Source organism: Lithobates pipiens, unplaced genomic scaffold, assembly GCF_037356315.1.
Source record: "Lithobates pipiens isolate NorthernLeopardFrog02 unplaced genomic scaffold, aLitPip1_a1.2 Scaffold_10, whole genome shotgun sequence".
NCBI lineage: Eukaryota > Metazoa > Chordata > Amphibia > Anura > Ranidae > Lithobates > Lithobates pipiens.
In genome coordinates this window covers 192,080,929-192,093,899 of record NW_027507686.1, presented here as the reverse complement: position 1 = coordinate 192,093,899, position 12,971 = coordinate 192,080,929, and the positions used below count along the sequence as shown (strand labels likewise).

At 48.2% G+C, this 12,971-nt stretch overlaps 1 protein-coding gene across 2 annotated transcripts in view; it reads right to left on the bottom strand.

The window, feature by feature from the left end:
- SYT12 (synaptotagmin 12) overlaps positions 1-12,971 on the bottom strand; it is a 206,846-nt gene that overhangs the window by 4,414 nt on the left and 189,461 nt on the right. The window lies entirely within an intron of this gene.

Sequence of the window (12,971 nt, the reverse complement as noted above, 5' to 3'; positions counted from 1 at the left end):
TAATATGCAAGGTACTATCCTAAAAAGGGTTTGGGGACCTGACTCCTGCCTCAGGGGACATGGGTCAATGCAAAAAAAGGTTTTAAAAACGGCCGTTTTGGCGGGAGCACTGATTTTAATGACGATTAAAGTGAAAAAAAAAAAGTGAAATATTCCTTTAAATATGGTGTCTGTAGTATGCCTGTGAAGTGCCACGTGTTTCCCGTGTTTAGAACAGTCCCTGCACAAAATGACATTAAACGGAAATAACACCATTTAAAACTGCTTGTTTTAATGTTATATCTGGTTCCTGCAATATGGTTGAAAATCATTCAGAAAAATGGCATGGGTAGCCCTCCCTGCCCATTACCAGCCTATTTGGGTCTTGTACGCATATTAAGGGGAACCCCGTACCCATATTAAAAAAAGGAAATGCGTGTGGCCCCCAGGCCCTATATACTCAGAACAGCAGTATACAGGCGGTGCAAACAAGACAGGGACTGTGTAGGTTTGTTGTGTTAAGTTGAATCTGTTTGTAATTTTCAACTGGTACATTTTTAAAGTGTAGCTCCAGTCAAAAAATACTATTTTTAAGCTTTTTGGAAAACATAGGGAAGGGTTATCACCCCTGTATAATTTGTTTTGTCGTCCATCTTTTTTCATCTCACTTGCTGCTGTCTGATGTTTGTAAGTTGGATGTTAGTAAGTAGGGGCCTGCCCTATATGCTCTGCAGAAATGGCGGAACAATGTGTTGGTTTTGCCACAACATTGTAAGCCCTGAAAGTGACTCTTGGTGGGCGCTGGAGCGCCCTGCTGTGAACGATTATATCAAGAATTGTAATTACATGCCATTGTTGAACAGTGGTAGAAAAATTGACCTTTGGTGGTTGTGGTGCTGGTGCCACAACACTATAAGTCCTCACCGTTACTCTCGGTGGGCACAGGAAGGGGCCCTCCTGTGAAATATTATATCAAGAATTGTAATTACATGTCCCTGTTAAACAGGGGCAGAAAAATTGGGCCTTAGGCACTGGTGCCATCACACTGCAATCTCCTGACACTACTGACTGCAAGCTCTATTATTAAAGATGGACCACTAGCTATATAGGTGAGGTGAATATCACGGTGTATACTGCGGTCAGGGCACGCAGACAATAACCAGAAAACAGCAGAGTTAAAGGGGTATATACAGATGTATACTGTACTGTGCTGTGCTGGAAGCACACACAACTTCCAATAACTCCTGCAGATGGCAATTGGGCTCAAATAGAGAACAGCTATGTAGGTGGATATAGTGGTATGTACTGGGTACAGAGCACGCAGACAGCACGCACTATCTCCTAACACTACTGACTGCAAGCTCTATTATTAAAGCTAGATCACTAGCTATATAGGTGAGGTGAATATAGTGGTGTATACTGCGGTCAGGGCACAGACAGTAACCACTACACAAGAGCAAGATAGGAAATCAGCCAAAAACGATTGGTGTGTAACTGTGTTGAAGGTACACAGAACACCCACTGCTTCAGATGCCAACACACTACACGAGGCCGCCTCAAAGGCGGCCTTATATAGTGTGGGGCGTGCACTACACAGCCTGAGCTATGATTGGCCACAGGCAGGACGCCCGTGGCCAATCATGGCTCTCCTCGCTGCTAGCGCTGCGATTGGCCAAGCATGCGGGGTCACAGTGCATGCTTGGCCAATCATGAGCCAGCAATGCACTGCGCCATCGCAGTGCATTGTGGGCCACGCGAATTTTGCCGCGAACGGCCCAAACGTTCGGAATTCGGTGAACGCCCGAACGACCAATGTTCGAGTCGAACGTACGTTCGACTCGAACACGAAGCTCATCCCTACACACCACCTGTATTAGCGTGCTCCTACTCTGGATGAAGGAACACAGGGGCATAATCTAGGGGGAGGGGAGTGTTAGATGGACTAGCAGATTTAGACACACTAACATAATTGAAACCAAACTCCAGCTCCCACTTTACATGAATAAATAAAAGAGTACCATTGTAAGCACCCCTATTAGTGGTAAATGGTTTGGTCGGCCACATACAGTGCAAATGTGTTTCCTGCAACAAAACCCCACAATGACAACGAATGAAAGAAGTGTATTTAAAAGTATTTGCAAATTTTATAAAAAATAAATAAAAATCACATGTACATAAGTAGTCACAGCCTTTGCTCAGTACTTTGTTGAAGCACCTTTGGCTCCAATTACAGCCTCAAGTATTTTTGAGTATGATGCTACAAGCTTGGCACACCTATTTTTGGAGAAAAAATGATCCGCACTCCGGTTGTTGCTCTTAAAATTTCTTCATTTTATTGAATAGCCACAGTGAACAAATGCAGATTAAGTCAGTTGATGCTTTTCAGCCTATAAGGCTTTAGTCATAACCACATTACAGACATAAAACTTTGAAATAAATAGTAGCGCTAAAGATCACAGGCTCCGCCCATTGATTGTCTTAATTGATCACAGGCAATTATTCAAAAAAGAGAATCTGCTGCAATACATATAGGGTGATCCATGTGTATGCCACTAATTTTCACACACCTTGTAGTGACAATATGCACATGTATGTACACGCGTGCATACATTTATACACGTGTAGACATATGCATAAAGAAACACACCATAAAATTCAAAACATTAAATAAAAAATAAAATAAAAATTAATAATTCAGGTATGTGAGAGAAACCCCCAGAAAAGAGAAAGGCAGAGAGGGGGGAGGGGCTCTGGGTAGAGGCATTCTTAATGTAAGTGCAAGTCCAGATCCCACCTCAGGTTTTACCCCTGGGGCGATCTAGTTTTTAATCTAAAAATCCACCATGCTTGGGGGGCGTGTCCGGATGTAACAGAGAGTGGACGTGTTTTAGAGGGGCTCCGAGCATCCTGGCTCAATCCTTTGCCATCCATCCATCCGTCTGCAAATCCACGACCAGCTACCTTGTCAGAGTGCTCTCCTGCCCTCCGCGGAGCTCTGTCCACCTCTGACTGAGCGATTCCGTGGTGGTGGAGAGAGAGAAGCGGCGCTGCATACTCCAGGGTCGCCGCCATCTTGGACACCAGGGCCCGGTCGAGTGGAGCTGCTCCCCGCCTGGCCGTGCGGTAGGGGGCTACATCTGATGCAAGGACCTGCTTCCCATCCTCCGGCCTGCCCCCCCCCGATTGCCTGCTACATTTTTTGGTCCATCTGGGCCGCGGGGAGCGATCGCGGCGGCCGCGGCCTAGTGCGGCCTACCGAGGCCTGCTGGCCGCCGCTGTTTCCTGAGCGGTCGCGCCCGGAGGTGCGCCGCAGCCGGCCGGACTGTGCGGCGGGGGGGATCCGTCCACCCTGGCTATACTCCCCCATCCTCCTACTTGCTCCACCGCTGGCTTGGTGTGCTCCGGTGGCCGGCTGGGTCGCGGAGAGCGCCCGTGGCGGCCGCAGCCTGGTGCGGCCTAGTGGAGCCTGCCGACCGCCGCTCTTTCCTGTGCAGGTACCCAGAGACTGTGGATCCTGCGGCCCCCACTGCCTTCATCCTACTTCCACCTCTCTGCAGCGGTGTGCTACCCGGTGGGGACGGTCTGTGTGGGCTGGGGAGGGTGCTGGGTGGTTCTGCAGCCTGTCGGACTGGGCCCCCCCTCCTCTGGGCCTCTCTTCACCGCACTCTCTGCCCACCATTCCTACTGCTCTTCCCCCTGGGTGTCTGAGGTGTGAGACGGAGGGCGGTTGTGGTCTGCTGGGACTGCTCTCCCTGACTATTCATCTGCTACCCCCTGGGCCACCCCTTGCTGCTGCCTAGATAGCGCTTTGGGCACATACTGCTCCCCTGCTGGGGCCCCCTCCGGAGCCTCACCAGATGTCCCCCGCTTCTAAAAAGGGGAGGAGGGACTCCAAGGCCGCTGAGGTCAAGTCTTTGCCCCTACAGCCGCAGCTCTATCCACCGCAGGCGGACCCCATCCTGATTGGAAGACTCCGGTCCCTGTTAGCGGACTTGGAGATGGGTCCTGGGGAGGCCCCGACTGCGGGAGAGTCAGCCCCGCCCTCACAAGACAGTACGGCCACGATTCTTGCTGCGATCGAGCAGAGCAAGACCTCACTGCTGGTCCGCATCGATCACCTTGCTGAGGAGTGCAATCTTATTAGGAACGACCTTGACAAGATAAGAGGAAGAATGACTGAAACTGAGAGCAGAATATCCGCCACCGAAGACCTTACTGCCACTCACGCCTCCTCCATTGCTGAGCTGCAGCGCACAGTACAGTCTCTTGTCGCAAAGTCTGATGACGCGGAGAACAGGCTCAGGCGCAACAATGTCAGAGTCCTGGGACTGCCTGAGAGAGAGGAGGGGGATCACCCAGCCGAGTTTGCGGAGGAATTCTTTAAAAACCTCTTGGGCCTTACAGATGTCCCTCCTACGTATGTGGTTGAACGAGCCCATCGGGTGCCCACTGGCCGCGCCATTCCAGGAAACATCCCCAGACCTTTCTTGGTCCGCTTCCTTAATTACAGAGACAGGGATAAGATTCTCTCCGAAGCCCGCAAGCATCCCAATCTCAAATATGGTAACGCCTCTGTGCTTCTTTTCCCTGACTTTTCGGCAGATTTGCAGCGGAAGAGGAAAACCTTTAACGACGTCCGCAAGCGACTCAGAGATAGGAACATAAAATATGGCATGCTTTACCCTAGCCGCCTGCGAGTTCAACACGATGGCACAGTCCGATTCTTCGACAACCCAGCAGATGCCGACGACTGGCTGACTACATTGCATTGAATACCCTTTTTCCCATACGGATGACGGATGCTTGAACCTCCTACATCTTTACCTATTGTTTCATACTGCGAACTCCTGTCAATAATGGAGTCACCTCATTAGTACCTTGACAAGTGATTTATTTTGAACCCCCACGGTCAGGTTGGTTCATAAGCTCAGGAGTCCTGGTGTTCCCCATCCGGTGAGAGGAACAATCGCCGGACCCCCCCCCCTCCCCCCAATTTTATCTGTTTCTTGGGTCACCAAGAGTTGGGGGCACTCCGATGAACTGAACTTAGCTCGGAGTGTTGTTGCCAACTTGCACCAGCTGACCCCCCCCCGGGAACTTCTGCAAGTTCCCGCGCGCAGTATTGAACTGCTGCCACGAAAAGTTTAAAGGGTTGTATTGTTAGTTCTGGGTATAGGCCCAATCTGATGGCTCCTACGTTCCCAGGGAGACCGTCGGATAAGGGCAGGGTTGACACTATGCTGTCACCAAGGGTATTGTTGTTTTTGCTTAATGTATGTGTTTTTTTGTTTGTATGGTTATTATTTGGTCGTGACTCTTCCTATTGGGGGCTCTCTGGCTCTGCGCGGCTCTTGGCGCCTGCTGCCAACCACAATTCACGTCTCCTTATTATCGTAATAGAATCACCTGATGGCCACACGTGACATGTCAACTTTTAATATCTTATCCTGGAATGTCCGGGGGCTCAATTCCAAATTTAAGAGAGCAGTATTGTTCAAATACCTTAAAATACATTCCCCCCACATGATTCTGCTCCAGGAGACGCACCTTGTGGGCAGCAGGCTACTGGCTCTGAGGAAGCCGTGGATCCAGAGAGCCTTCCATGCCTCTTACTCCACCTATGCCAGAGGGGTCTCGGTGTTGGTCAGTAAATCCTTTCCATGCGTTGTGGAACAGATTCACACCGACCCCCAGGGCAAATACGTGATAGTGGTTTTCACTGTTTGGGGCACGAGATATATTGTGGTAAATGTATACATTCCCCCTCCCTTCTCCACATCCACCCTGTATACTATCCTAGAACGGGTTACCCCGTACTGCCCCGCCCGGTTGTTACTTATGGGTGATTTTAATGCCATTCTAGCTCCAGGTTTGGACAGGCCGGTCCCCCCTAGACAACACTCCCCGGACCTGTCCTCATGGGCGCAGGCAATGGGGGTGGCCGAGGTCTGGAGGTGGAAACACCCCTCGACCAGGGCCTACTCCTGCTTTTCTGCCACCTACAAAACATCCTCACGTATTGACCTAGCTTTTGCCAATCCGCTCCTGATGTCAGACGTGCTGGACGCTACATACCTACCTAGTGGGTTGTCAGACCACTGTCCTCTCCTCCTTACTCTCCGCTCCCCTGCCTCCCGGTCCTCTGCCCTCTGGCGCCTGGGAACCCATTGGCTCTCCCACACTGACTTGACTGTCACTATCCCGCCTCTCCTTACAGACTACTGGGAATTGAATTCAGGTTCCTCCTCCCCACAGATTACCTGGGATGCCTTCAAGGCTTTCACTAGAGGTCAGTATATATCCTCAATAGCTGGTATCCGTAGGGAACAAGCCGCCACCACAACTGAGCTACAGAACGCGGTAAATACCCAGACTGAGGCCTATGCGGCTGACCCCACTGACGCTAGCTTTGACGCCCTTAACGCGACAAGACGGGAACTACATCTACATCTAGCAGAACTTACCAGACTGGATCTCTATCGTAACAAGCAAAGTTTTTTTGAACAGGGGGACCGGAACGGTCGTCTCCTGGCGATGTTAGCACAGCATGACCTACCCCTGACGGTGGTACCCAATATAACGTCTCCTTCGGGCGACTCGGTCTCTTCCCTTCCTGACATATTGGATGTATTTTGGCAATACTATAGCTCCCTCTACACCTCAGTACTGCCCTCAGACTTCAGGCCACAGGACCTAGCACCTTGGCTGGACCCCCTGGCACTTGGCTGGCTCTCAGACACCGAGAGGGAAACTTTGGTGAGACCGATTACCCCGGAGGAGGTCCTGAAGGTCATCAGGTCGTTTCCTGCTGGTAAATCCCCAGGCCCGGACGGACTCCCCATAGAATTCTATAAAACTCACGGGGACCTACTTGCCCCCAAACTGGCCCAGCTCTACTCTCACTGTCTGACAGATGGCGCTCTCCCCAACTCCATGAGCCATGCACACATAATACTGATTCACAAAGCCCCTAAGGACCCAACATCATGCGCCTCCTATAGGCCTATAGCCCTACTTAACACGGATTTCAAAATTCTTACCAAACTGCTCACTATGAGATTGCAGCCCCTATTGCCATCTGTAATAGAGACTGACCAAACTGGTTTTATGGCTAACAGAGCTACAGATGTCAATCTACGACGTTTATTTACCAACATTCATGCTCAACACCTCAACGAGGGTTCCCGGGTGGTGGCCTCCCTAGATATAGAAAAGGCCTTTGACACTGTGGAGTGGCCCTTTCTGTGGGAGGTTCTCCGCAGAATGGGATTCCCCTTGCTTTTTATTGGGTGGTTACAGACACTTTACCGCCACCCCACGTCGGCCATTAGGTTGGGGGGGGGTCTGTCACAGCCCTTCCCTCTCTCCAGAGGCACGCGGCAGGGCTGCCCTCTCTCTCCGGCCCTTTTCGCCATTGCCATGGAACCCCTGGCGGAGGCTCTACGCACCTCCCCACACATTAGGGGCCTGCGCGTTGGCTGGCTGGAGGAGAGGGTTGCCCTGTATGCGGACGACCTCCTGCTCTTCCTCAACGATGCAGACTCCTCACTCACAGGGGCGTTGCAGATTCTAAACTCATTCTCCACTGTTACGGGTCTTAGAGTTAATTGGTCCAAGTCACTTCTGTTTCCTATAGATCCCGCTGCACGCACCGCCGCCGCCCCCAATATACCTTTACAGTGGGTAGATAGCTTCAAATACCTTGGGGTGGTGGTCTCGAGGCAGGCTTCGGACTTCTTGCCCCTCAATCTGTCCCCAGTAGTCCACGAGACGCGACTGCGACTGAGGGCGTGGGAGTCCTTACCCTTATCACTGCTAGGCCGGATAAATCTGTTAAAAATGAAAATCCTGCCCAAATTTACCTACTTGCTTCGCCAATCTCCACATTGGATTCCTAAGTCCTTTTTCACAAGACTACATAGTCTCTTCGCCTCCTTTGTCTGGGGGACCCAGTCCCCCAGATACAGTTGGTCCACACTGGTACGCCCAACCTCCCAGGGGGGGCTGGCGTGTCCTGACCTACATAAATATTTCCTGGCCACCCAACTAGTCACTGCGGCCTGGTGGCTCACTCCAGATACGACAAACCCCGCCACCTTGGTCGAGGCGGCCGTGGTGAAGTCGTTGGAGGCGCTACAATTTTTACTTTTTCGTGGCCCAAAAGCCCCGTACCAGTTGACCCCCTCCATGCGCACTACGCTTCGTGCTTGGAGGGTGGGACTTCAACTTGAGAAGTATCCTAAAAATGCAATTTCCCCGGCTGCCCCCTTGTGGTTAAACCCCACCTTAGAGCATTTTTACAATTTGCCTGAGCCACACGCTTGGACTAAATTCAACATTAAAAAGGTGGTCCAGGTGATCTCCAATCAATCTCTGGCCCCATTTCCTAAACTGATCTCCGACTTCAACACTCCTCAGAGTTATTTTTTTTAGATACCTTCAACTTTCCCACGCCTTCAGTCATCAATTCTCCAACCCCCCGATCCAGATCATCCAATCCACCCTGGAGGACCTCCTCAGGTCTGGATGCGCACAAAAGCCCACCTCTCGCCTCTACTCTCATTTGGTGCTGACTTCCCTCCCCTCTCTGGAAAAACTTAGGAACAAGTGGCTACACGACATACCTGACTTTGATAATGATGACTGGGACGACGTATGGGACTTCCCTTTTAGATCCCTGGTCTCCCTGAGAGACCGCCTAATACAATTTAAAATGGTCCACCGTGCATATTTCACCCCGCATAGGCTGCACAAAATGAACCCCGCCTCCCCCCCCGGCTGCTGGCGATGTGGAGAGATACCAGGGGATTTCACCCACATTTTTTGGACCTGCCCACCCATTGTTGACTATTGGAAAGAGATACTACAGGTCATCTCACAGGTCACCACCATATCGCTCCAACCCTCCATGGCAATATGTATACTGGGCCTGGTGGAGGAACTAGTTCCCACTGTGGCTAGCCGCACTCTGGTCGGACTGCTCCTCTTTTATGCCCGCAAAGCCATAGCCCTTAGCTGGCGTAAGCCCACTCCTCCTCCTCTATCTTTGTGGAAACAACTAGTTAACAGTAGCCTGCCCCTGTACAAGGATTGTTACTCTAATAGGGGTTGCCCCCGCAAATATGATAAGGTTTGGTCCAAATGGCTGGCAGATCCCTCCACAGCCTCTGACTTGCACCCTTCTTAACCTGATATTTTCCTCCAAAAATAGGAACATGCCATTGTGAATGTAATTGTATTTTGGTGATGGATGCTCTGGGCCCACTGACATCATCCTGCCCACAAATGCCACCTGCGGGAACCATTATGAGGTCTCTGGCCCACTGTTATGATGCACGTAACTGTTTGCCTCTTCTCATGTCTTTGTAGATACCGAAGTCCACTCTAGTCGTGACCAATGTTTGTTGTTTGTTTTTTGTTTGTTTTTTGTTCAATGGTTTAAAACTCAATAAACAGATTTTCCAAAAAATCCACCATGCTTCTCTCCCCAGTAGTCTTCTCTCCCTATCACCTCCTCTGGGCGAGTGAGACAACCGTTCTATTCCCCTGAAGTGAAATGATGAAAGATTGCCCTGATGACATTCTCTAAAGTGACCTATTTTTTGGTAGCATATTTTTTCTCCCATTCTCCTTTGCAGGACCTCTCAAGCTCCATCAGGTTGAATGGGGAGCGTTGGTGAACAGCCATTTTCAGATCTCTCCAGAGATCCTTTTAGGATCGGGTTCCAGTCTGGGCTCTGGCTGGGCCACTCAAGGACATTCACAGTGTTGTCCTGTAGCCACTCCTTTATTATCTTGGCTGTGTGCTTAGGGTCGTTGTCCTGTTGAAAGATGAACCTTCGCCCCAGTCTGAGGTCCAAAGTGCTCTGGAGCAGGTTTTTATCAAGGATGTCTCTGTACATTTCTGCATTCATCTTTCCCGGGATACTGACTAGTCTTCCAGTTCCTGCCACTGAAAAACATCCCCACAACATGATGCTACCACCACCATACTTCACTGTAGGACTTGTATTGGCCAGGGGATGAGTGGTGCCTGGTTTCCTCCAGATATGGCGCTTGCCATTCAGGCCAAGGAGTTCAGTCTTTGTTTCATCAGGCCGGAGAATTTTGTTTCTCATAGTCTGAAAATCCTTCAAGTGCCTTTTGTCAAACTCCAGGTGGGCTGTCATGTTTTACTGAAGAGTGACCTTCGTCTGCTTGGTGGAGTGCTGCAGAGATGGTGTTTGTTCTGAAAGATTCTCCTCTCTCCATTGAGAAACACTGGAACTCTGTCAGAGTGACCATTGGGTTCTTGGTCACCTCCCTGACTAAGGCCCTTAGTTACATAGTAGTTGAGGTTGAAAAAATACACAAGTCCATCAAGTCCAACCTATGTGTGTGATTATATGTCAGTATTGCATTGTATATCCCTGTATGTTGCGTTCGTTCAGGTGCTTATCTAATAGTTTTTTGAAACTATCGATTCTACTCGCTGAGACCACTGCCTGTGGAAGGGAATTCCACAGCCTTGCCGCCCTTACATTAAAGAACCCTCTACTTTCTAAGTTTTAAGGTTAAGCCTCTTTTCTTGTAATTTTAATGAGTGACCAAGTGTCTTGTTAAACTCCCTTTCGCAGAAACATTTTATCCCTATTGTGGGGTCACAAGTATGGTATTTATAAATTTAAATCATATCCCCTCTCCCTTTTTATTCTTATTTTTATCCTTCATCTTCATGTCCATTTTTATTTTTAATTTTAGCATTTACTCATTTAGTTATATACTTTTTTCTTTACCTCAGTTCACCTATCTCCCATTTCAGCTGCTTCCAGATCATAGAATTTTAAATTATTTCTTGTTTATATATACACAAAAGTATTTTATCAACTCCCCCCCCCCCCTGCATTATTTCCATTGCTATGTAAAAAAAAAAAAAAACTCATCTTTGTTCACATGAGCTTTATCAGTCTAATCCAGTCTGACACACCAGTGCCCATTCTGTAATCAGAAGCCCTTCCCACGAGCGGTTGCCATGGCACCATATCAATATCCCCTTACTGAATGGACTATAAAAACCTCTCCAAACATGGCCACAACTATTTCCTGATGAATGCGGATGCATGCTCTGAACACGCGCTCCTCCCCACTCTCTCACCACCCAGAAGTGACGTGTCCAGCCGCCCCTGAGCCAAATCTGAGACCCAGGAAGCATTGAAGCCACCAGCACAGCCGGGAACATCAGCTGCCTCTACACCTGCAAGCCGACCGCCTTCCCCCAGGAGTGGATGAACTTCCTATACCATTTCACAAACACTGTAATCTCTACAATCTTGGGAGTTTAAAGTCATCTGTCCTATATTAAAATGTTTTTTATCACTCTGCACTTAGATGGCGCTACTCTCTTCTTCGTTTTTTACTGTCTACAGCGCCCCTTCAAGCTTGTTATGAGTCGGCAGCCATCCAGAGTCAGCCCATCTGTGACCATCTACACACCACTTGTTGCATTTGAACTCTCATGCATGGACTCCCCACTATAGAGAGTAGATTAATCGCCCATTTCTCTCTATTTGAGCTGACAGAGCGCACATGAATATATGTATACAATAAACCCTCTCAAGTGTTTCTTCTCCAGAGAGAATAAGTTCAGTACTTGCAACCTTTCCTCATAACTAATGTCCTCCAGACCCTTTATTAGCTTTGTTGCCCTTCTTTGTACTCGCTCCATTTCCAGTACATCCATCCTGAGGACTGGTGCCCAGAACTGGACAGCATACTCTAGGTGCGGCCGGACCAGAGTCTTGTAGAATGGGAGAATTATCATTTTATCTCTGGATTTGATCCCCTTTTTAATGCATGCTGATATTCTATTTGCTTTTGTTCCCTTCTCCCTCGATCGTTCTAGGTAGTCCTGGTGGTTCCAAACTTCTTCCATTTAAGGATGATGGAGGCCACTGTGCTCATTGGGACCTACAATGCTGCAGAAATTTTTCTGTACCCTTCCCCAGATCTGTGCCATGATACAATCCGTTCTGGGAGGTCTAAAGAGAATTCCTTGGACTTCATGGCTTGGTTTGTGCTCTAACATGCACTGTTAACTGTCGGATCTTATATAGACAGGTGTGTGCCTTTCCAAACTATGTCCAATTAACTGAATTTACCACAATGCACTCTAATCAAATTGTAGAAACCTCTCAAGGATGGTCAGTGGAAACAGGATGCACCTGAGCTCAATTTTGAGTGTCATGGCAAAGGCTGTGAATACTTATGTACATGGGATTATTTTCGTTTTTTATTTTTAATAAATTTGCAAAGATTTCAAACAAACTTCTTTCAAGTTGTCATTATGGGGTGGTATTTGTAGAATTTGAGGGAAAATAATGAATTTAATCCATTTTGGAATAAGGCTGTAACATAACAAAATATGGAAAAAGTGAAGTGCTGTAAATACTTTCCGTATGTACTGTAAATGAAGACATTTAACAAATATAAAGTTAGGTGTTATCCCAATTTAACACTTTAAGTTGGCCATCAGAACAACCAAATCATACAGGGTTAGTCAAATATGTGTAAGCCAAAAGTTTTGGGGCCACTGAAGCTGGCCGATTTATACCAAGCACCTAGCACTTGGTTAAGCATCTAATATTTGTATACATGGCCAGTTTAATTGTGTCACAGTAACACAAACTGATACTAATTAATCAGTGTATTGGGCTCACATTTGAACCAGCAGAATCTCACAGTTTGCCTGATTTAAATAAATAGGACATTTTAATGGGCCAAAAATGCTTTTGGAACCAAGATATCTGCTAAGTAGTATTCAAAATTCCCATCACATTTAATTAAGGTCCAATCCGTTATTTAATAGGGTAGACTGGGAGTCAGCAGTCTAAAGGTAAACTGGACTGGTACTTAAAAAACAAAACAAATACTTGCTCCTTCTTGAGTAAATGGTTGAATAATAAAATAAAGGGCTTAGTCATTTCCATTAAATGAAATTAGCTGAAAGACTACCC